Source organism: Lissotriton vulgaris, chromosome 8 (genome assembly GCF_964263255.1).
Source record: "Lissotriton vulgaris chromosome 8, aLisVul1.2, whole genome shotgun sequence".
Classification (NCBI taxonomy): Eukaryota; Metazoa; Chordata; class Amphibia; order Caudata; family Salamandridae; genus Lissotriton; species Lissotriton vulgaris.
The window spans coordinates 598,089,894-598,115,491 of record NC_141696.1 but is presented as its reverse complement, the minus strand read 5'-3'; the positions used below and the strand labels follow the sequence as shown (position 1 = coordinate 598,115,491).

The following is a 25,598-nucleotide window of genomic DNA, read 5'->3' as shown; positions in this document are numbered from 1 at the left end:
TCAGGGGAACAGACATTCCTGATTCACTGCTAAGAGGACTCTCTGCACCCATTTCCATGAGTACTTCCAGAACTGATGATTTTAGGCTCTGGATTTTGTTTATTTGCTTAGTAGGAACCTCCTCCACAATAAGGTTGTTGGCACAAATATTGGGCATCATTTGCATGCCCCTTTCTCCTAGGTCTCTCTGTAGTAACTGCTGAACCTGTTTTCCTACATGGTAAAGAATATGTTTCACAATGAATATACGGAATAAAGTACCACCTGCCTTACATTATAAGGATATTGCAAGTCATCAAGGAGTTCAGTGACCGTACAGGGGAAACAGGCCAATTGCAGAGTTCCTTTATAAGCGATACAAAAGGGGATGATGGACGGAGCGTTTGAGCCTATCAAACACTCACCCCCAGTCAACTGATCTGGGTTTAATCCATCACCATTCTTTAGCTCACTCAGCCACCCCAGTTCAGACATGGCCATATGCAAATCAGTCTGACCCTGTGCCTCATGGGAACAGTCTAGCCCGAACTGCCAAGCCATGTCTTTCCTGGACCGGAAACAAGCATCCTGGGACCGGTTTCGGATTCATAATCCTCATCAGCCAGGCTATCTTGAATCCAGTGGCCAAGTGAGCAAGGGACTCACGTCTGAGCATACCCTGCCAACTTAGGGCGAACAAAGCGATACAAAAGGGGATGATGGACGGAGCGTTTGAGCCTATCAAACACCCACCCCCAGTCAACTGATCTGGGTTTAATCCATCACCATTCTTTAGCTCACTCAGCCACCCCAGTTCAGACCTGGCCATATGCAAATCAGTCTGACCCTGTGCCTCATGGGAACAGTCCAGCCCGAACCGCCAAGCCATGTTCCTTTATAAGTTCATGGAACTCCAAGGTGATTTGCAATATCCTTCGATATACGGCAGACCGTATTTTATTCTGTATAATACATGGTCAATACCATCACCTGTCCCACTGACCACCAACATCTTCGGAATCTTGATTTTTTATGTTCATTACAGAAGAAAGAATAAAAGCATAATCTCTACTGGGAAATTAAACACTAAAGACGAAAATGTGTGCAAAGAGATATTAGGGTCAGTTTAATGTCAATCACATTAACAAACGATGTTGTTCATATTTTTGTTGAAACACGAATTTTGTATCTTTTCTGTAATGACCCACAGCGTGGAAAAACAAATATTTTGTGTTAATATTTCGTTTCTGCTTATACCTTTACATTTTGACCAAAGCGCATCATTAGAAGGAAGTGGTAGTTCCTGTGCTCCTTGTTTAAACCGCAGCTGTAATTATTCTTCGTGACCGGCTTTTCACCCCGGCTGCAGGCAGCAGGCACTGTGACTTCAGAAGTGAACTGTAAAAACGTATTACTGTTGAACAACTAAGTCTACTCCTTATAATGCATAGGATTCTGCAATCCTGGTCTTATAACCATTCTCTAATTTATTTATATTAAGGGTCTTGTGACGCACCCATAGGTTTATTATAGAGAAATGATATCAGAACTCAGCTGTAATCACTATGTCACTATGTCTCCTGTCAGAGTCAGCAGTCGACCGGAAAGGCAGGTCAGGTCACAGAGCATAATAAAAGCTGCTTTTTAAAGCAAAGAAACAACATTTCTTTTCTCTCTTCTACTGTTTTTCTAGAAGGTCAGTGATCAGCAGAAAGTAGATATTTATGGCAATATGTTTATTTGTTCACTCCTTGGGCAATTATAAATAAGTTGGTATCTTTCTGCATATCTCTCTTGCGTCTTTTTTTTTTAAAAACCTAATATTAAACTGGTTATATCTTTTTGCAAAAAATATCGAACTTCTGTGACGTGCTTAATTTTGCACCAAATATTGTATTTTTTTTCTCCAGGTTTGCAAATGTGCTCTCCCTTTCATGTGAAAATGTTTTGTGGGAAAGGTGATGGTGCGCCCATGTATCAAAAGGATTAAATTACTCCTTGCCGTACATGATAAAGATATTGCAAGCCACGTCGGAGCTCCATAACCTTATATAGGAACTCTGCCTTTGGCCTCGTTCCTCTATATGGTCATGAATTCCTCAGTGACTTGCAATATCCTAATAAGGTAGCTCAGGGGGGACTTGATAACATGTATAATGAATATGACTCATTACAACACATACTAATACCACGCGTGCCATTACAACACAGGTATTACTATGCGTTGCAATAACGACATGCCATTAACATTGCATACTTTTACCACGCATACCATTACAAAGCAAAGGCATGCGTGGTAAAGCTATACTCATGGTAAAAGTATGCAATGTAAGTCACACTCCCCAGCCCTGCCCTAAACCCTAATTTAGTACCCCTGCACGACCCTCCCTGACCCCCAGTACTCACCCTACATTAAGACTACCCAGCACAACCCCCTGACACTACCCTAAACCCAACAACACTACCCTGCACTACACACACACACCACGTCACTACCCTAAACCCTTAAACACAACCTCCAGCACGACCCTCCCCGACCCCCAGTCTGCTCCCTACACTTAAACACTACCATGTACAACCCCTCAACGCTACCCTAAACCCTAAAACACTACCCTGCACTACACACACCACAGCACTACCCTAAACCCTAAAACACTACCACCAGTACAACCCTCCCCCAACCCCCAGTCCGCTCCCTACAATTAAACACTAGCCTCCACAACCCCCGACACTACCCTAAACCCTAAAACACTACCCTGCACTACACACACCACAGCACTACCCTAAACCCTAAAACACTACCACCAGTACAACCCTCCCCCAACCCCCAGTCCGCTCCCTACAATTAAACACTACCCTCCACAACCCCCGACACTACCCTAAACCCTAAAACACTGCCCTGCACTACACACACGCCACAGCACTACACTAAAACACTAACTCCAGCACGACCCTCCCCCGATCCCGGCCGCTCCCTACACTAAAACACTACCCTGCACGACCCCCAACACTACCCTAAACCCTAAAACACTAACCTGCACTACACACACCACAGCACTAACAAACCCTAAAACACTACCTCCAGAATGACCCTCCCCCGACCCCCAGTCTTCTCCCTACACTAAAACACTACCCTGCACAACCCCCCGACACTACCCTAAACCCTAAAACATTACCCTGCACTACACACACGCCACAGCACTACACTAAAACACTACCTCCAGCACGACCCTCCCCCGATCCCGTCCGCTCCCTACACTAAAACATTACCCTGTACGACCCCCAACACTACCCTAAACCCTAAAACACTAACCTGCACTACACACACCACAGCACTAACAAACCCTAAAACACTACCTCCAGAATGACTCTCCCCCGACCCCCAGTCTTCTCCCTACACTAAAACACTACCCTGCACAACCCCCCGACACTACCCTAAACCCTAAAACATTACCCTGCACTACACACACACAGCACTACCCTAAACCCTAAAGCACTACCTCCAGCATGACCCTCCCCGACCCCTAGTCCGCCCCTTCACTTAAACACTACCCTGCACAACCCCCCGATACTACCCTAAACCCTAAAACATTACCCTGCACTACACACACACACCACAGCACTACCCTAAACCCTAAAGCACTACCTCCAGCATGACCCTCCCCGACCCCTAGTCCGCCCCTTCACTTAAACACTACCCTGCATGACCCCCCGACACTACCCTAAACCCAACACTACCCTGCACTACACACACACAGCACTACCCTAAACCACTACACACACACACCACCGCACTACCCTAAACCCTAAAACACTACCTCCAGCATGACTTTCTCCCGTCCCCCAGTCCAATCCCTACACTGAAACACTACCCCCAGCACGACCATCCCACTACCCCCAATCCCCCTTACCTCTCTCTCCTTGTGGTGCCTCTCTACTGATTCCTGCGAAGTCTGAGGGGCGGTGCACGTCATTGTGAGGAAACGGAAGAGCTTCAGTTTCCTCACAACAATGTGGATAGCAATTACATCGCATACGTTGTAAAAGCGCATGCGATGTAATGGTATGAGTAGTTGTAGTGATGACAGTCCACACGTGGTAGAAATCAAGAACCTTTATTAAGTTCTATATAACACAGGTGCCCCCAGCTTGACAGGATCGTAACAACCGAACATTCTACTGCTGCCTTCAAGTGACAGCACGGGCCATACCAAGTGGGAAAGAGGCAAGGGGGGAACCGGAAGGAGTGGGTGAAACCAGGCGTCAGTTAGAACACATCATCCTCCCTAGGGAGACAACGGAGGGATTGGGAGTTGGGCAGGAGACACGGAGATGGGTGCGGGGTGGAGAATGGGGAAGAGCGGGGGAAGGAGAGAGCGAGAAAGAGAGAGAGAGAGAAAAAGAGTGTGAGAGAGGAAAGCAGGTGTACACAGGAGGGACAGATAACATCATGTGCGCAAAAACCAAAGGTGGGTCCTACAAGGAGGACCCTGGCCCCGGTGGAACACCGGGGTCTACCCAATATGATAAACCATGGCCTCTACCAGGCTTGGCAGAGAGCACCTTGATAACTATAACAATGTCTATGACAGGGCAGGAAGGTGAGGTCCAGTGGCGGGTGATTAGTATCCTGAGAAACTATATTCTCTGCCCCCCTTTCCTACCAATAGTAAACTGACTGTAAGTCCCCTTCACCCTCCTAGCCATATCTAATGGTGACGGGAAAAAACCTGGCAAAAAGCTCCAACTTCCCGTATTCCCCGGCCACCCCTCAATTCTAAACAACTGACTGGTAAACAACATGCTACTAGTAGTACATTTGTCTGTAATTAAGGAATCATGTAGACTCAGGTTACCATGTTTCTCATCCGTTTTAAGTTAGCAAGGAGGGTTACTTTAAACCATGTTCGTTAGATCAGTGTAGGCCCCTCCCATAGTCTGTCCCTTCCATCCACGAGGAAGGGAACGTATAATTAGGAAACAAAAGGGCCTGACGATGAACTGAACTTGTGCTCACTCGCAATTCCTAAATGCAACAGTGCACCCTTAAGTATACTTCATGGTGTGGGTGAATTCCTCAGGGTGTCACTGGCCACGGCGGTCCCTTTCACCATTTTGCTCTAGTCCGCCATGACTTGTACCCTTCTCCACTCTGGCGGGTGACCACCCTTATAGACCTTTTTCTTGGGAAATTTCCTGGACCATGTAAGGCTGCGTTTACACCAACTCAAATGTCCAGGTTCCTTCTCATCATAATGATCGGCATCGGGTCTAAGGACAGTTCTATTATTGCTCTCAGTACCACTGGTAAATCCTTCGGTACGCGCCTCCTCAAAATCCGGTCTTTCCCCCGATTCCTTCAAACCCGTTCTACTGGTGGATGATGCTGAATCTTCTGTGTCTATGAACACATATCCTCTCCCGCCTTCTGTAAGCATCCTGTTCCCTCCTAAAGGTACTTTGGGGTGCGGGTAACGTACGTTATTGTGTGCCTCCTCCCTTTCCATCTCAGTCACTTCGCTATATAACCAGTCCAAGTACTCTCCTTGCTTGTTGCACTTTGGATCAATCCGACTCTGATCATAAGCACCACCACGGTCAATGTCAGCAGAACATATCACCCTTGTCATAGGTTTGGACTCGGCCAGTGCAGTAGAGCACCACGCTTTCTCAGACTTGTGGCAGGTGGACTTACAAAGGTCCTCCTCTGTCCTCGTGGGTCGTGTTACCACCCGAGTTCCTTTATTAACAAGTTCTTTTATTTTGAAACTTTTCCTTATATTTCCTTCCTCATCTTTTCTCCTTGAATTATTTAGATCTCTTTTGAATTTGACCACTGCTGCTTCTCCTATCTGCTCCTTCCTCACAACAGCCCTAGTTCCTCCAACTCCATCCCTGGATAATGGTGTTCTCAAACTCAACATCTCCCACTGGGTAATTTGTATACTTTTGATTATAGTCCGCCTACCCATATGTTCTGAACTTTTGGGACTTTGCGTTACTCTTAATTTCATTTCCTCATCCCCTCCCAGTACGGAGAACACCTCTTCTGAAATATACCCTTTATTCCATGCGCTTCTCACCCTGTAACTCAAATTCATCTCTTTTCTTCCAATCCAAATAATGCCTTTGCCAGTGTGTGTTTCCCAGGACGTGTCAGCTTCTTCCAATGTATTCCCTAGTGTTATAGTCAATTCGCTCTTCCATTTTCTTTTGCTAACTTCTGTACCTTGTGACCCTGAGTCACCGTTAAAGTCAATATCTACTCCCTCTATTTTGATGGTATACTCATGTTCAATTTCTCTCTTGTACAATACCATTTTGAGATCTCCTTCTTCTCTGTGTATTTTGATCCTTTGTGCCTCACCATTCTTTACTTGCTTATAATGTTCATCTAAAACCAGCATGACATTTTCAAATGCATTCCTATCTGTTCTCTTAAAGATTTTCTTTTCTATGTCATAGTAAGTTTTCCGTCCACCAGCTCCTAAACTGCGAAACAGTATTCCTACCTTTTCATCAGGTTTTAAAAGTAGATCCTCCACGTCAAAAGTGGATATATAACTGTATAATTTTTGCTTCCTCACTCCCCATTCTGCAGAATCAGCATCTTCTCCTTTCATAAATGGCTCATGTGACATTAATTTAAACATCATGTTCTTATCCATATTGATATCACAATACCTAAACTCCTGCAAATAGGTTTTCCTCTAAGCTTTCACAGCACAATAAAATCTTTCTGTTTTACATATATGGTCAGCATAAAGGATACAGTCTTAGAACTCTTGGATTTCCATGTGGCTGGCTATGGGTGATTAACTTATCCTAGTTGTTCCTTCTCACCCTATTTAGTGCAGTTAATATTTTACTCCCCTGGCTCATACAGAATATTTTCCTCGAAACTTGGATTTGCAGTAGGTGTTCAGACTTTTCACTGCTTGGGTAAATTTTCTTTGAAGTAGACCTCTTTTTTCTTTTTTTAAAGACACTGTTATTTATTTATTTAATTTTCCTTGAAGTGCTGTTGATGAGTTCCACCCGCGAAGGTACTAATTTTATACACTCTTATTTTGTCTAAACTGGCTTTAATTAAATTATCCTTTGCTGAACCACTCGATAGATAATTGCCAGGGATTGATGTGCGAAAGTGCAATTGCAGCCGTCCTCAGTAAGGTGGAGCCCTAACATGAAGTGCGCCTCTCTCCCTTTCGCGCCACCACGCTGAGGAAAGAGCTACGCTCAATGAGCACCTCCGGAAACTGTTGTCCGTGTTGCTTCCCGTTCCCGAAACTGCTGCTTCAAGGTAAGCCAATTATTTATATTAAATCCTTCAGAATAAGTGTCTCTAGAGCAGCATGTGACATGTGCTGATGCTGATTTATTACTTTAGTATCGATGGGTTTCTTCGCTCCACGTTGAGGAGAATCACCCTTCTACATTCAGGCAGTTTGCACTTCCGAGGGATTCCGTCTCTCTACCTGAGTCACACTTTCCCTCAAAACACAGCTGAATTGACATGCACTGCTCAATAAAAAAACGCTGTGGAGGATTTCACTTTGCTCTCTAAAGTGCCTGATTCATCGCCAACGGGGTGGCGCAGTTTCAACCATTTGTCAACATCTCCTCCTCCTATGTCGGCGATACCTTGACTTTGCTCAAGATTATATATATTTTTTTTTATTTGCTCATTCTTAGCCTTCCACTTTACTTCAACTTTTATATAAATCTTACTGATCACTGCCTCTTTCTTTTCCTCCGCTTGCCATTGAGTTTTAAATACGACTTTTCCCCTCCTTACTGGAGTATTTTCATTTAGTCTCTTTGTCAACTTGGCCACAAGACGGCAGTGTGTTATAACGTTTGCTAGTGGAATTGCCCTGTAGGAATGAAGGGAATCTCACCTCGCACGCACAAACCCTAACGTTTTCTCTGGCTGCACACTGAAAATCTGATGAGAAGTTTCACATCACACGCCGTTTGCGCTGATTCTCTTCCAATACAATTGCGTTAACAGAGAACAATACGTCTCCTCCCTCGCTCACTTCTCCTATGTTTTTCTTTTTACCAAGGCTCTTCACATAAGTCTTGCACCGGTTCCAGTATTATGTAACACCGCTTCCATAAATCAACTATCGTTTTCTCACGATAAATCAACGTCCACTTTTATTCACTGGTCACGCTCCTCATGCGGCCAAACAAGGCTCAATTCATCAACTCCAAAACGCGGTGACAGAGATTACAATTCGTTCACCAATCTATTCACTCAGCTTAATCTGCTCACCTCACGGATTTGCGCTTCTTCCAGTGTTCATCAACTTGGGTCTTACTTCTCTTTAATGACTCAGTTTCCTTAGAACGCCCTAGGTACGTCATAAATTCATTTCCTCATATTTTCCTTGTCCAAGCTCAATTCACTCCAGGGGAGAGGCACCACGCTGACCCTGGCTCAGCTCCGTTTCCTCCGTCGCCAAAATTGTAGTGATGACAGTCCACACGTGGTAGAAATCAAGAACCTTTATTAAGTTCTATATAACACAGGTGCCCCCAGCTTGACAGGATCGTAACAACCGAACATTCTACTGCTGCCTTCAAGTGACAGCACGGGCCATACCAAGTGGGAAAGAGGCAAGGGGGGAACCGGAAGGAGTGGGTGAAACCAGGCGTCAGTTATAACAGTAGTAATGGTACGCGTTGTTACATTGCATTCGTTGTAGCTGTTGCGATGTAATGGTATGCGGTGTTAAAGCCGCGTTGTAATGACCGTTTACCAGTATAATACACAAATAGATGTGTTACAAGTTGCCTCTAAAATTAAACTTAGAGTTAGGTAGTTTGCACTGGGATTACAGGCTCCCTTACAGCAGCATTTCTCCACTTGAAATGATCTGGCCACACGTTTCAATGATCTCCTTTGTAGTGGCTTGCACCCGGAAGAAATTAAAACGTGGTGCCGCCTGATGAAGCTCTGTCCAGCAGGTGTACTCAGGATGCTGACACAATTTAGTTACATACTTTTGCCACCATAGTATTAATATAATTGCAGCTGAAGGGGGGCAGGGGGTGCGGTGGTATGGGGTTACTGTGTCCAGTGCTGAATGCACATACCCAACATCTGTGAAAAGTAGGCTTGCTCAAAAGGCAGTGCACAGCTGCTCAGGAAAACAGGCGGTTGAGTGCAGGGCATTGTTAAAGTCCTAACCCTGTGTCACGTGCCCACTGAATATGGCTGAAGGCAGTGGGTCTTGAAGTACAGAAGCTCTGTGCAGACATGGCCAAGGGTCATGCACCTTAACCAATGCTCGATCTGCATAGCAAAAGGCCATCCCCATGTATGGAGGTAAAGGGGCTGGGTGTGGAGTGTTACACTAAAAGCCACAACCTGTTCTCAGAATTCTTGCACGATGTGGGTAAGAGGGCAAGAGCAGTGGGCAGAGATACTGTGCCCAGTGTCTGCTGCATGTAGCCAAATGTTGTATGCAGTGGACTTGGTGCCCTAGAGACTGGGCACGGGCATTGCTACCACTAATGATGCCTAAGTGATGGTTCAATGTCATCAATGTTGATGCGAAATGTGATTTTACCAGTGTTATCAATTATGTCATTTGTGATGTAATGTCGTAGATAATGAGCAATGTGTGGCAAGGTGAGAGTTAAGGTTTCATAGTTTAGTTCTCTTAACTAGACACTTTCAATGGTTTATGCCAACGACGGGTCTCAAAAACCTGGCTTTGTTGAACCCCACCCAACGCCTTCCAAGTCAACATTAAATGAACCTTTGAGTTCTTTTTTTGATAGTGAATATATATGCACACACATATATATATATATATATATATATATATATATATATATATTCACTGAAAAAACCATAGGTTATAGACCATATATAGTTAGGAATTCGCATTTACAAAACCTTATTTTACTCACACAAAACCATTGAAATTCCATATATATTTAGTTGCACTAACTATATATCGCGCACCCGCAATCCACTGCTGATGATGTCACATATTACATCATTCATGACATGGTCAGTGACATCACTGATGACATCACTGATGACAACATCCAGTGACTGTATGTTTCTGTAAAGTTAAAATATGTCTTACATATTGAAGAATGAGTGGATGTATAAGTGTCTGGATGAAGGATTTAGTAGGTGCATGACTGACTGTATGAGTGAGTGATTAAATGTGTCTCACTGAGTGCATGGGTTAGTGACTAAACTGTCTGAATGTGTGCATCATTATGTCTGTTGTTCTGTAAACTGTTGCATGTGTTGATAAGTAGCTATATGAGTAACTATATGGGTTATTGATTGGTTGCCCAAGTATTTGTATGGGAGACTGAGTGTGTGTGTGGGTGGCTGGGAGGTGTATGACTCTGTGCATAGATGTGTGAGCAGTTGATTCACTAGATGTATGGTTTCAAAAGTGCATGTGGAAACAGCTGTATGGGCGGTTGACTGTGTGCATGAGTGTATTGGTGAGTGAATGGATATCTCAGTGCTACATGTCAAAGTAAGTACATATGTAAAACACAGTACATGTGAGAGTTGACATATATAAATAACTGTGCATAAGAGCCAGTGAATGTGTGAGAGGCTGTATGGATCATTGTGAACTTGTATCAGGGATTGTATAAGAGAGTAAATATGTGTTAGTATATGTTTGAATAAGTAAAGTTTGTATAACTGTATAGTTGAGGAAATGGAGGTGTGATTGATTCTTTGCATGACTGGCTAGGTGTGTGAGTAACTCCATGGATGAGTGACAGTCTGTGAGTGTCTGTTTACACTGATTGTATCTAAGGTTATATTAGAGTCTGAAGAGGTTCATCGTATTATCACATGAATGATATCATCAGTGATGTGATCAGTAATGTCAAATGAGATGTCATCAGTGATGTCATCAGTGATGTCATTTGAGATGCCATCAGTGATGTCATTTGAGATGTCATCAGTGATGTCATCAGTGATGTCACTGACCATGTCATGAATGATGTAATATGTGACATCATCAGCAGTGGATTGCGGGTGCGCGATATATAGTTAGTGCAACTAACTATATATGGAATTTCAATGGTTTTGTGTGAGTAAAATAAGGTTTTGTAAATGCGAATTCCTAACTATATATGGTCTATAACCTATGGTTTTTTCAGTGAATTTTCAAGGTTTTGTAAATGCTAATTCCTAACTATATATGGTCTATAGCCTATGGTTTTTTCAGTGAATATATATATATATACATACATATATAAACATATATCATCTGTATATCTATATAAATACAAACATAAATGCATGCATACATATACTTATATGCATACAGATGCATGTTATTTACATGAAAGTTGAAAAAACACTAATAAAAGCAAAGCTAAAAAGCCACCTCATTACAAACAGAATGGCTTTAACTTAAACGAGGGCGAGATCTATTGCATTTCTGTTTACTTTGGTTCCATCAAGAAGGCATTCAGATGTGTCACACGTTTGCCATAAATTCTGAATGTTAGCACTCTAGTTGCACATTAGATCACTGTAGTAAAGCTACTGCTCACCAGGGACGTCTGCTGCTGGTATATAAAGTGCATGTTTCAGTCTGCATGTCAGAATTTTTTTAATGAAATAGAAGAGGATTTGAGAAGTCACTCAAAATGATCCCTAATTTTTCTTTCTGAAGCACTAATCATACTTTCTATGGCAAAATTAACCCCCTCATGTTGTTCCTTTTTAAATTGAGTGTTTTCAGACTTACCACTTCATTCCAATCAAGATGGCTTCTGGTGTGCCATACTTTTGTCATAAGTAAGACTGTTAGCGCTCTAGTTGTTCTTTAGAACACTCTGGGACATTCTGTCATTGGGCTATACTTGGGGTACATCTGGGTGATATTTGGGCTACATTTAGGCTCTTTTGTCTCTGGTGGCCATCTTGGGAGACTGTATGTCAGAATTTTTTAATGAAATTGAAGAGGGTTTGAGAAGTCACTCAAAATGTGCCCTAATTTTTCTTTCTGCAGCACTAATCATAATTCATATGGCAAAATATACCCCCTCATTTTGTTCCTTTTTAAATTAAATGTTTTAAGAGTTACCACTTTATTCCAATCAAGATGGCTTCAGGTGTGCCATACCTTTGTAATAAGTAGGACTGTTAGCGCTCTAGTTGTTCTTTAGAACACTCTGGGACATTCTGTCATTGGGCTATACTTGGGCTACATCTGGGTGATATTTGGGCTACATTTGGGCTCTTTTGTCTCTGGTGGCCATTTTGGGAGACTGCATGTCAGAATTTTTTAATGAAATAGAAGAGGATTTGAAAAGTCACTCAAAATGTGCCCTAATTTTTCTTTCTGCAGCAATAATAATACCTTCTATTGCATAATATACCCCCTCATTTTGTTCCTTTTTAAATTAAATGTTTTAAGAGTTACCACTTTATTCCCATCACGATGGCTCCAGGTGTGCTATACCTTTGTAATAAGTAGGACTGTTAGCGCTCTAGTTGTTCTTTAGAACACTCTGGGACATTCTGTCATTGGGCTATACTTGGGCTACATCTGGGTGATATTTGGGCTACATCTGGGCTCTTTTGTCTCTGGTGGCCATTTTGGGAGACTGCATGTCAGAATGTTTTAATGAAATAGAAAAGGATTTGAGAAGTCACTCAAAATGTGCCCTAATTTTTCATTCTGCAGCACTAATCATACTTTCTATGGCAAAATATACCCCCTCATGTTGTTTCTTTTTAAATTAAATGTTTTAAGAGTTACCACTTTATTCCAATCAAGATGGCTTCAGGTGTGCCATACCTTTGTAATAAGTAGGACTGTTAGCGCTCTAGTTGTTCTTTAGAACACTCTAGGAGGCTGCAGTAGAACACAAAGGAATCAACTGACAGTCTCTGTCCTTGTTGGATGTACATGTTTTACTGAGAATGTCAGACTTCATTTTCACATGACTGAGAAAGATAATGTGAATTTACAGAAAATATGCTTTCAGTTTAGCTTATAGATCCCCTTCCAAACCACTGTGGGAAAATCATGAGATATTAGTTTTCTTTCAAACAATATTCATGATATCACAGCAGAAGGTTTTTTCACATGGTAAAATCACCTTAGAACCCACCACAATTCCTAATACGAGTATGGTACCATCAACAAATGATTTATAATGTAACTAAAGTCCTAAAACCCTCTATTAACTACAATGCTTTTTAATGAGGTGCTATCATGTATATTGCTCCCAGGATGGCTGCCAACACTTCTTGGATGAAGTGCTGACAGCCAATCAGATCAGATGTGTGGTTAGGCTCCGGCCAGATATATATCTTTTTTTGAACCTAAATTACTCAAAGTCCACTGGAGCACATATATTGAGACCTAGCAAAGGCAGATCGGGCTAACAGTCCCTACAATTTTGCCAAGTTTCGTGCAAATCCATTCAGCCGTTCGAGCTAAAAGTGAGGCCAACCGCCCTATGGAAATTAACATGGGAAAAACGCGTTTTGGGACCCCCCTTTTTTCTCGGCCCCCCCTTGATGAAACCCCCCCAAATTGTCAGGTGCTGCTCAGAAACAAAATGTTCCATTTTCCTGAAAATTTCAGCCAATTCCGTCCACAAACGCCAAAGTTATTAGACATAGAATTTTCAAAAATCCCATAGAGAAAAAATCCTAACTATATATACCTACTGGCGACAGCCAGTAGGTAATATATATATATATATATATATATATATATATATATATATATATATATATATATATATATATATATATATATATATATATATATATATATATATATATATATATATATATATATATATATATATATATATATATATATATATATATATATATATATATATATATATATATATATATATATATATATATATATATATATATATATATATATATATATATATATATATATATATATATATATATATAAACATCCAACTTGTCGCCAGCAGCCGTCAGCAAGCAAACAGGTACACGGACTTCAGATAATCACCCAAGCCAGACTTCTCTTTTCAAAAAGATTTATTTCATTTCGTGATGGTGGTGGTGCTAGTCATCAGACACGTTTCGGACTGGCGTCCTTGCTCACTGATGAAAGGGAATTGGAGAAGCCATGTTTTTAAGGGGGACGAACGCATTACAAAATCGCGCCTTTCCAACAGGTAATTGACATCAACAAAGGACTTCGAGACTCGAGTCTCTTTCATTTCGTATTTTTACAGTCGCCATGTTGGTCTAGTATGGAGCGGTCGCAATGTTATCATCTATATAAATCAATACCTTTTAAATATATTACTTTGTGTGTCACATCGTATATCATATGTCGTTTTCATTGTATAATTTTACAGTAGTTTCGCAAGTTAAAAACACATGATCAAACGTGCAATGTTACGATCTTAAGTAACTCAATTTTGATATCGCTAATGGTGCACTAGTATGTCTGTTCAAATACAGTATTATTCATAAGTGCTTACTACAATACATTGAGTTATATGACATACATTACTCACATGGTTTCTTTTTTACATACACATTGTGAAATATATTGCATATTATCAAGCAATGGTTGGGTCGTGTTTGTAATTATCTGTGCAAATACAAGATGTTTCAATACTTCATAAGGACATCCTATGATATGTGTCCCCTGAATTCCTACTAGACTACCTTTCTACTGTACCTGCGGGTACTGATTAGTAGGAATTCGTAATGGTTTATTTGTGTGGCATAAAAATATGTATAATCCCTCATTTGATTAATGTAGGACCACTATATATGCCTGGCACAAATTTATTTTTTGGGGAAGTGTCTCAATAAAGACCCAAACACGTATAGATCTCACGAATGGAATTGATTATAACCCTTATATAAGCAATATTCTCCATAAGTATGTGAGGGCTTAAAAAGGACTGCTCACCTAAATATCGTGAGAGCCTTAAAGCGTGGTGCTGTTACGTGATTGAATGTGATTAAATATAAATAAAGATATCATACAGCATACCAAAACAACATATATATAAATGAATTTGTTTTCAATTAATTGTTCAAAATTTGAACTGACCCTATCATGTACATTTTCAAGTTGGATTTTCATATATGTAAACATGATAGTGAAATCCTCAAGATTACGGAATCAACATAAGTCAAGGACAGATGGAAACTGCTTCATAACTGATTACGTGACATATAGGCCCAATACGCTATATTTCTACTTCCCTATATTTCTATGTAGATCATGTCGATGATCTTATTACAGGGGGAAATTTTTATAAGTAATTGCGAAAATCCTCCCCAGTGTTCAATCCCCCAGGATGTTTACTATTAAGAAGCACTATGTATTTGGACTCGAGCTGTCGGAGACGTTTTTCGTTGTCTTCTCCCTTTTTGTTGGGTACGATTGCATCTATAACAAAGTACTTAAGATGGTTAAGATTCTGATTATGTACTTGTTGAAAATGACGAGCAACCGGGTATGAGGGGTCAGCATTAACTATGGCCCTCAGATGTTGGAGTATGCAGAGATATACTGCCGACTTTGTACTTCCAACATAGACTAGTTCACAGCTGCATTTTAACACATATACTGCCAGCTCAGTACGGCATGTATAGTGGGCTTTCAGCATTATAGGTTTGGTGTCGAATGGCGTGGGACAAGATCTAGTGTTAATTCCGAACTTGCACGCTCGGCAACTAATGCAGCGGAAGAACCCCATACGGGGGGATAGCCAATTGTCTGCTGGTATCTCAGGGTTACTGCTGACTAACTCGTTGCGCATCGCATACGCTCGTCTAAAAGTTATAGTGGGGGTTCGTGGCATGATGTTTTTGAGGACATTGTCAGTTAGAATGATGGGCCATTCACGTTTAATCAGTTGGGATATTTGTCGTGCCTGATGACTATACCCTGTTATCAGGCGTATGGTGTTTGTTTCTTCTGCCTCTACTGGGGTAGTTATGTTCCTAGGTCTGTGAGGGTTAAGGAGTTCTTGGCGATCTAAGCGATTAGCTTTCGCCATGCTGGTTTCCAATTTCTTAATTTCATAACCCCTTGCTGCTAGTCTGTTTTTACATTCATCTTGATGTTTGTCCCTCATTGCTATAGTACTACAAGACCTGTGGATTCTTAAAAATTCCCCATACGGAATAGCAGTTATAGTATGTTTAGGGTGGAAGCTACGGGCATGCAGGATGGTATTGCCAGAGGTTATTTTTCTAAATAATGCAGTTTTAATTACCTTTTGTTCTATTCTGACTTTAACATCCAAGAAAGTTGCCTCCTCTGTGTTAATCTCAGCTGTAAACTTGAGGTTCAATCGGTTTGTATTTATGCCCTTGATAAATTGTTCAGCTTCCTGTGTTGTGCCATTCCATATTATAAAGACATCGTCTATATATCTCCAGTATTTAACCACATTGTTGTTCCACCATGTACTATGCGTGACTTTGAGGACATGTTCCTCCCACCACACCACGTGGAGCCCCGCGTAGGTGGCGGAAAAACATGCCCCCATCGCCACCCCTCTTAGTTGTCTATACACCTCATTATTAAACATAAATACATTGTTGTGGAGACCGGTATCAATCATAGATATGAGCATCTTGTTGTGCTGATGCAGTTCAATAGGTCGTTGGTCTAAAAAAGTATTTGACCGCCCTTATGCCATCCACATGGTCTATGCTGGTGTAAAGAGTTGCTATGTCCATGGTGATAAGGAGATATGTTTCAGACCATGTACATTGACTGAGGCCATATAAGAACTCTGTTGTGTCCTTGATATAAGCTGGTAATTTTACCACGAAATCTTTCAGAAAAAAGTCGATGTACTTGGAGGTATTGTCGAATGCACTATTGATGGCCGATACAATTGGTCTGCCAGGTACTGGTGTTTGCTGCTTATGGACTTTGGGCACAAAGTATAAATTGGGCATTACTGGATGTTTCTTGTATAGGAAGTTTAATTCATCCCTAGATAGTAGACCATCTCGTTTCCACTGATGCAGGTTTTTAACATACGTTTCCTGAATGTTTTTCGCTGTTCTAAAATCAATTTTCGCATAGCAAGCAGTGTCATTAAGTTGTCGTCGTGCTTCTTGAATATAGTCCTGTTTAGCCCATAGGACTATATTGCCCCCTTTATCTGATTGATTTATAACCATTTCATTGTTCTTTCTTAGTTTGTCCATAAGATTGTAGTATGCCCTCATTTTGGGATCAGGCTGTTTTCGATGTTTCATGACTTTTGATTGGAGTTTTTTCAACTCTTCGGTGAGCCTGTCCGCATAAACATCAATCGCGTCCCTGGGCATATTCGGAATGAAAGTTGATGGTATCTTAAAGGGGGTGCTTGCGACTTGATTTACCTCAATGTCCTCAGTGTCTGCCATTTCTTGTGTTACCAATGTCGTCTTCGTCCCTACGCAACCGGGACATTGTTTTCATCAGGGCAACGTCTTTTGCTTGTAATCCGGTATTTTTTGCACGCTTGTCTCCTTCTTTGTTGTTTCTATTCGACGTGCTTTTTTTGATTGCATAATATTTCCTTAATTTAATTTTCCGGATATATTTAAAGACATCAATCCTGGTATTGCAGTAATTAAAATTGCTTTCTGGGCAGAATGACAGGCCCAATGAAAGCAGTTGTTTCTCAGCTTGATCCAATTGTACCGATGTCAGGTTTATTATAGTGTTTTAGTTTATTGTTTCTTGTTCTGCCAGTACTTTCTCTTGGGTTGCTGTCCTTTTGGCTTTGGCGCACTTGCGGCATTGTTTGCGTCTCCTGTTTCTCCTTTGAACTGCGCGGAGTTTGGATTCCGTGAGCGCAGGGTCTGTTTCCTCTGAAGTCTCACGTACTCTATTTCCTCCGCCAAAGTTAATTGGCCCAAATCTTCTCCTCGCGCATCCTGATTATCTTCCTCAGAGCCATCACTACTTGGCACTAGGCTTGCATCTGAACCTGACATGGTGGGATCGTTAACAACAATAGGTGATTGTCGAGTTGTTGCAATGGGTTTGGCCTGTGATGTATTTCTCTGTTTGCGCAGTTGGTCATATTTTCTCGCAAAGGTGTAAATTTAGCCCAAAGCGTAATCTTGCTCATCCCTAGCAAATTTGTAGACCTTTCTTGCCTTGATAGTGGCCTCTTGTTTTTTCAGGCGTTCAGTCATCTCTTTCATGGTCTGTTCTATGTAGGCTTTATCAACTTTATAAACATCTTGTTTGAGTTCTTCGTTGATCCTGGTAATTTCATCCAGGTTCTTCTGCCTATCGACCTTTGCATATTTCACTAGTAGGCATAACAGTCGCATTGATGCTTCGAGATTACTTTGGGCCCAGTCTTTGAGTAAATCAGGGTTAGGATTTTCGAAACTTGGGACGAGCATGACCCTTAAGCCGCGTGGCACTCTCCCAACTTCGTGGTACTTTGAGGGATCGAATCTCCCACCATTTTGTGAGTTCCCCTCTCCGATTTTTTTCTAGTTCTCTCAAGTGAAGTAGTGTGGCTCACTGGTTAGAGGCGGCAGACCCGAGAGCAGAGGACGGCCCGGGACCAGGGTTCGATTCCCGGCGCGGCAGGTTTCTGGACCAGGGTCAGCGGACTCGATAATTCTCTCGCCTCGGTGCCCACTCTGATCAGCGATCACACTCAGCAACTCTGGGCATTAGCTTGCCTCATCTTCACTAACGGCCCCACCAGACCGCCGGGAATGCCTGGTCTCACCCTGGAGCTACCCATTAAGGGACCATCTCTCAGGGAAGCCAGGAAGGGTTTCGCAGCGGTCGAAGCGCTTTGGGACCCTACGGGTAAGTAGTGCGCTATATAAATGCCTATACATTTACATTTACATACATTTACATTTACATTTACATCTCATAAGTTTTTTAACTTCCGTTTCATTGTGGACAGATTTATTTGTGGCATTTCTAGTGCCTTGTTGAACTTTGGGCAAATTAAAAAAAAGTTCTTCAAAAGCCTCTTCTCTCTCCCACTCCTCCGACATAGCACCACCAGGATATGTTACTAGTAGTAATATCGGGTGCTTATCGTTTCAAGCTATATATATAGGTGTGTGCGTGTGTGTGTATATTATATATATATATATATATATATACGCAACGATGATCAGGAGAGCACAATCCTATAATGTAAATATATTATGGACTAATACAGTGTAGAGTCCAGGCAACAACAAATCCAAATGATGTCAGTAATTCCAAATAGGATGCAGGACAAATAGATAAGTAAAGTTCATGTTTTGTTTCATCTTTTTCTTTATTGATTCCTTAAAAGTGATTATCCAATTGATAAAATGACAGCCGACACGTGTTTCGTCCGTACTATGAATTAGTACAAGGACTTTTTCAAGGCTAATGGGGTAAGGTATTTCGACATGTGTATTGTCAAATCACGTGGAAAATATAATCAACTCGATGCTCCTGAATGCATAAGTAATCACAGTCCAAGTGGCCCGATTAAATAAATTGAAAAGTATGCTGCTGGATGAATATCAAATTGGGGATTCTTAACCATCAGTTCAGTAGTTAGCTAAATATGTTCCACAGTCGGGCAAGAGGATTGAGGTGATAAAAAGTAGACTGCCGCATGAGTCCTGGTCAAAACATTCCAAGTAACGGCGTTGACACCAAAATTGGGTAACAATGTGGTGAACGATGTATTATAACAACAACGTGCTATAAGAAACCTCGAAGTAACATGAGGCGTATTACGAACTCTGGCACCACTTAGTAATGGCACTCCGTCATTACTAAGTGGTGCCGGAGTTCGTAATACGCCTCATGTTACTTCGAGGTTTCTTATAGCACGTTGTTGTTATAATACATTGTTCACCACATTGTTACCCAATTTTGGTGTCAACGCCGTTACTTGGAATGTTTTGACCAGGACTCATGCGGCAGTCTACTTTTTATCACCTCAATCCTCTTGCCCGACTGTGGAACATATTTAGCTAACTACTGAACTGATGGTTAAGAATCCCCAATTTGATATTCATCCAGCAGCATACTTTTCAATTTATTTAATCGGGCCACTTGGACTGTGATTACTTATGCATTCAGGAGCATCGAGTTGATTATATTTTCCACGTGATTTGACAATACACATGCCGTAATACCTTACCCCATTAGCCTTGAAAAAGTCCTTGTACTAATTCATAGTACGGACGAAACACGTGTCGGCTGTCATTTTATCAATTGGATAATCACTTTTAAGGAATCAATAAAGAAAAAGATGAAACAAAACATGAACTTTACTTATCTATTCGTCCTGCATCCTATTTGGAATTACTGACATCATTTAAATTTGTTGTTGCCAGGACTCTACACTGTATTAGTCCATAATATATTTACATTATAGGATTGTGCTCTCCTGATCATCGTTGCCTATATGTTTACTTGTCAATCCTTTGGCTTGAGAAGTTGTGATCCTTCCTGGTAGTGGGGGATATTGGTCAATGTAGCACTCCGTCTTTGATATTGAGAAAGATTCCACTGACTGTCCAGTGCTGTTCTCTACTCTCTACTAATACTAGTGAATGTGTGGTCCTTTCCAACTGTTTGGAAACACCACTACCAATCTGTGTATATAATATATATATATATACATACACACACACACACACACGTAGATATATATACATATAAATATATATATTTATTGTCACTTGAAAAAACATATGTACATATGTGAGAAAACGGGGATAAGAAAAAATTGTGGTTCCTCGACATCCCACATAGAGGTTTTGTTTTCCGTTTGTGGTCACTGGCAGTAGGTGCACTAACAGAACAATCTACCTCCATCACCATCTTACATGAACTTGGACAGTACAGTCTGTGCCGGTTTTGCACGTGATCAGCTCCATATTTTTCCTACTCCAGTAAAACATCCTGGGCACTTGCTTTGCGTATTCTAATAACAATTGTTACTAGTACATGCTATGATTGTTACTACATACAGACCTTTTGCGAATGCATCCACCTTAATCTTTTCTGAGATAACTTTATGGTTAAGGCCTTTAGAATTATAAGATTCTGTGGCTAAAGCATTTCCCCAGAAAGGTATCATTTTGCTGCACTTGAGGTACAATTCGTTTTCTGCTGTGTACTTTGACATTTAAACAAAAAATAAACATTAAGAGCTCAGATGAAAGATTACTAAAATGCTGCACATAGAATACCATCTAGCACCAACTGAGCTGCAAAGGTGAATTGGTTAATGCTCACACGTTGGTTACTATATTCAGGCTTTAACATGCTGATAAATTTGCCCAGAATGGCCAATCCAATAGACATTTTGCCTAAACCAGGAAACAAAACTTGGTACATTCAAGTGTAATGCAACAAGGACGGAAATAATTAGTTAATGTGATACAAAATGTTTTGTTTCACTAGTTGTACATTTATGTTTACTCTACACTGTTTTCGAAGTAGTAGTTAGTTAATTCATAGGGACACTCAAAGTTTAGAATAATGAAGTTCCTCATACTGAAACACGTGCATAATAAGTGATTTGGAATAACAACTTGCTAGGCTTGATATATTTCGAACAGGCATCATTTTGTAAGCTATACTTACTTTAGGGGCTGGTTTAGGTGAGCATTCTTCGGCCATTGCCTTATTTCGTCATGGAACATTCAGCTACTGGCTTGCAACATTGTCATACACATCTTGGATCAGTTCACAGGAGTATTTTGGTGTCACTGCTTTTCACCTGCATGTTTAGGTGCGGCCTTACACACCTGCTGAAATGCATAAGGACTATTTTACAGCCCGCGGGTGGTCTGGTAGCACTAGGAAGCAAGTGTTGACAAAAGTATCGAAAAGGGATGCTACACAAAAGGTAATTTAATTTCTGTAGCATCCAATTAATAAGTATTGCTCAGCCCTTGCAGATTGCCTAAAAATCATAAGCCGTCTTCTAGAAACAGTATACTCTTATTGGGTTATAGTATTGTCTGGGCTCACTCCCCAGTGCACAAAACCAAACGCACACTGTATCATGTCAAATCTAGTGACTTTGCCAGTGCTTTTTTCATACTATACTTGATACCACAGATCAACAATTTTTAAACAGAATGTAATAGGGGTGACCATTTCTTAATTTATACTGTACACTCCTGCTTTTTTCTGATAACGTATATCACATACAACACTTTTCATTCATTGACCATTAGGCCAACATTAAACTCCTGGTTCTTCTTCAATTACGTTTTGGGTTTACCCTGCAATAAAGCTCCTTCATTTAAGGAAGCTTGAGAAGAGTGATGAGAAACCATGATGAGGCTGGCCATGTTCAGCCTTAAGAATCTCGACGGCTAGTGTAAAATCCCACAGTGGCGTATATACGACAATACTAAAAAAATTGGACATGTTCCACAACACGGAAAGGTTTCTTTTCTAGGCAGAGCAAAGTCAGATGGCAACCACCTAACTGGGGGTAAAGCAGTGGCTGTGTGGAAGACTACCTAGGTAAAGGTATTCCAGCTAAGACATGGCAGTGTTATGTGGAATTTAGTTTGGACAGATGCCACTTGGCTGTGGTGGGGCGGTGGACCATAGATCATGAGAAGAACATACCATTTTATGGGTGAATGGGGCCCTAAAAATTCATATTCAGATTCTTTTACTCTGCCCTTTATAAGGTGAATTAAGAATTTGTTTGCTAAGGCCTCTTCACAATGCTAGTGGAATTAGGCCAGTAAGAGAAGCTAGCAACCTCTAGCAATATGAAAATCTGTAAATACCTGCAGTCGTTGTTGATTTCATCTGTAGAATCTAGCAACAAAGACTAAGGGGAACTCTAATGGTGCAATAGGCAACCTCCTAGACAATTTTACAGTCCAGTTAAGGTGAAAGTGGTTTGCCATGCTCTAAGAAGGAAGACTGGACTTTCACATTGCGTTAAATACACATATGCACACCGAGGGAGACCTATTAACCCCATAGATTTTGGAATACTACAAAGTTAAGGAAATCTAGGATGATATGGCTTGTGTGGATACCACCACATTGTCTTACCCAGAATGCCCCAAATAGCAAACTATTAAAAAAAGCCACAATTTTGTCATGGTTATATGCTGTAAAATGCTGTTATCTGTAGCCAAGGGCAAACAATAAGCCATCCAACAGTCCCACAATCCAGACTAGTGTTGGGTGGGGTTACTGCATGGGACAGAATGCCCGAACACATGTAAATGAAATGTGGTCCTCAAATGGTTATGGTGTGGGCCCTTCGCTGCCTCCTCCAATCCAGATGATTGCAGGGCAAAGAGTGGCATGCTTTGTAAAAGGAAGCCCTGCTCCCTACTCCGCTTCCATTGTTTGCCCAAACAAATGTCATTCTGGTATCAAGGGAACATTTCAAATCCTCCTGTGAAGGTCACATCAGGGGGTAAAACAGGTATTCAAGTGATGGATTCCTGCTAGGAGTTCGTCCTCTTGCAGTGATCCTCAGGAGAATATCACTTTAAAACGGGTACCTCTCCCGTTACATAGGTCTGGCAGCTTAAGAGAATACCCTTCAATGATGCCTACATTTCAGTCTTGTGCATCATGCTAAGGCATTCACCAATTCCCCCATATCAATTGAAAAGGTACTGCCCATATGCACGTAGCCATTTTTCAAACATGAATAATTTTCTGATAACCAAACTTACAGTTTAGTTATGCTACTATCCACCCTGCCTTTTCACAAGGAAAACATTTATCTTTCACTAATGTATAATAAATGTGTCCTGATGAGGTGTTTCTTTCAACTTAAGATTTTTCCACTGCAAAGATTGGGAGTTTCAAAGGATAGAAGCTCAAAGGAATGATACATACCACTAAACTTAAAAGGACACATTATAGTCCGCTACTTATTAAAATGAGCAAGGTAAGATCAACTGTAATGAACCATGCAACAACTATATCAATAAGTCCCCTTCCCTACTGCCTAAGAAACACTGAATAATGTATTAAAGCAAACTTGCTCCCTGTAAATGGTGGCAAGAAGTCATAGTTATCAAATCTCCCTTATGTGGTTAATTCTCCTGACCAGCCTCTTCAAAGTTTCCACCCACCTGAGTTACAATGGTATACATCTGGGGTATCCTCTTTAGCTCTTAAGTCTTCTTTGAACAGCAGAAGACCTCTGTCCTCTTGTGTTCGAAATATCACCAAGTAAAAAATATGGTCCCACTTCCATAGGCCTGCCTCTGAATATACTAATTTACCTAGATACAGAAGCTTAGAATGTGTGTGTGTGGTATAGCCCTCATACTGGGTATGCATGCAAGGGACTAAAATAAAAGCAGGCATTTGCAATGCAATAGGTCTTGCATTTACGAGAGTTTGAGGTATTGGCATTATAAATGACAATGCCTAATATTTATGTTTTGGTTTTTAAAACATAAATAAAAGGCATTGTCAATTATAGTTCTAATAGCTTAAACTCCCACAAACGCGAGACCGATTGCTTGCAACTTCTTAAATTACCCTGGTGCCAACACTTCGTAAATCCGGCTCTGTATTTCTATTAAGCATCCCTTTTCTGGCAAATTACAACAAAACCTGTGTGTTTAGGATTGTTATCAAGGAAGGAAATTTCAAGCGTGCTATCACTTCACCAGGGCATTGGCAGGTGAGGGTACTGGCCATTTGTCTGCTTTGCCAACGCTAATCGTCTCTGAGGGAAGTTAGAGAGAGGATAGAAAAGACATTGTAGATTGAAAGTAGGGCGAGTTTGGGAAAATAAAGAGGGACTGCCAGAACGGGGAGATAGAAAGATAGGGGAAGGGAAGCAGAGGCCTGGGAGGAGCTCAAAGCTTAGGACAAACAGCGAGAAACAGGATAGGACCCAACAGAGTAAAGAGGGCAGCGTGATAAGAAGGAAGAGGCGAGGAGCGAGGAAGGGACCCAGATGGAATAGAGGAGAGAGAAACGAGGAACGAGAAGAAGAGAGGCAGGGGGAAAATATAAGCTGAAACAGTGGGCTGAAGGGGGAAGAGAGACGATGACAGATGAGGGTGCGAGATGAAGAGAGAAGACAAAAAAGTCTGGAGTAGCGTTAGCCCAAAAAACAATTGCTGGCACCTGCATTAGCTGGCACCAATAGTGGCAGTGGACAGCATCATCCTCTAAACATTTTGGGCACCAATGTGTTATTTTTCTTTTATTGCAGCTTCGGTCTTCAGGGAATGTATAAAGTGACCTCATTAACGAGTTGTTGAATCAGTATCAACAGGTCAAGAGAGGAATGTTTGTGTTTGCACAGGGAGTCTGCGTTATTGATTACGTGCACGTGTTAAAAACCAAAGTAAGGCCGCCGAGATGTGTACATGACTTTCCTATTAAAGGAAGGTCTTGGGGTGCTGCATTTGGATGGTCTGGATGGATTTCTAGCAATCTAAATGAACAACTACGGCGTAATAATGTCTGCGTCATTACTGGGTAATTTGTTTTGTAAATTATATAATCGCGTTTCTAAAAGCTATATAGATTGTAGGCTCTGCATTTAGTCGGCGGGAGATGTATGTAGCTGATATTAATGGTAATAGTAAACAACTTCTAAAATCAAGCAAGACAAATTTAACTGAATTC

At 41.2% G+C, this 25,598-nt stretch overlaps 1 protein-coding gene across 1 annotated transcript in view; it reads right to left on the bottom strand.

The window, feature by feature from the left end:
* DCBLD2 (discoidin, CUB and LCCL domain containing 2) overlaps nucleotides 1–25,598 on the bottom strand; it is a 540,831-nt gene that overhangs the window by 71,733 nt on the left and 443,500 nt on the right. The gene's annotated exons all lie outside the window — the stretch shown is intronic.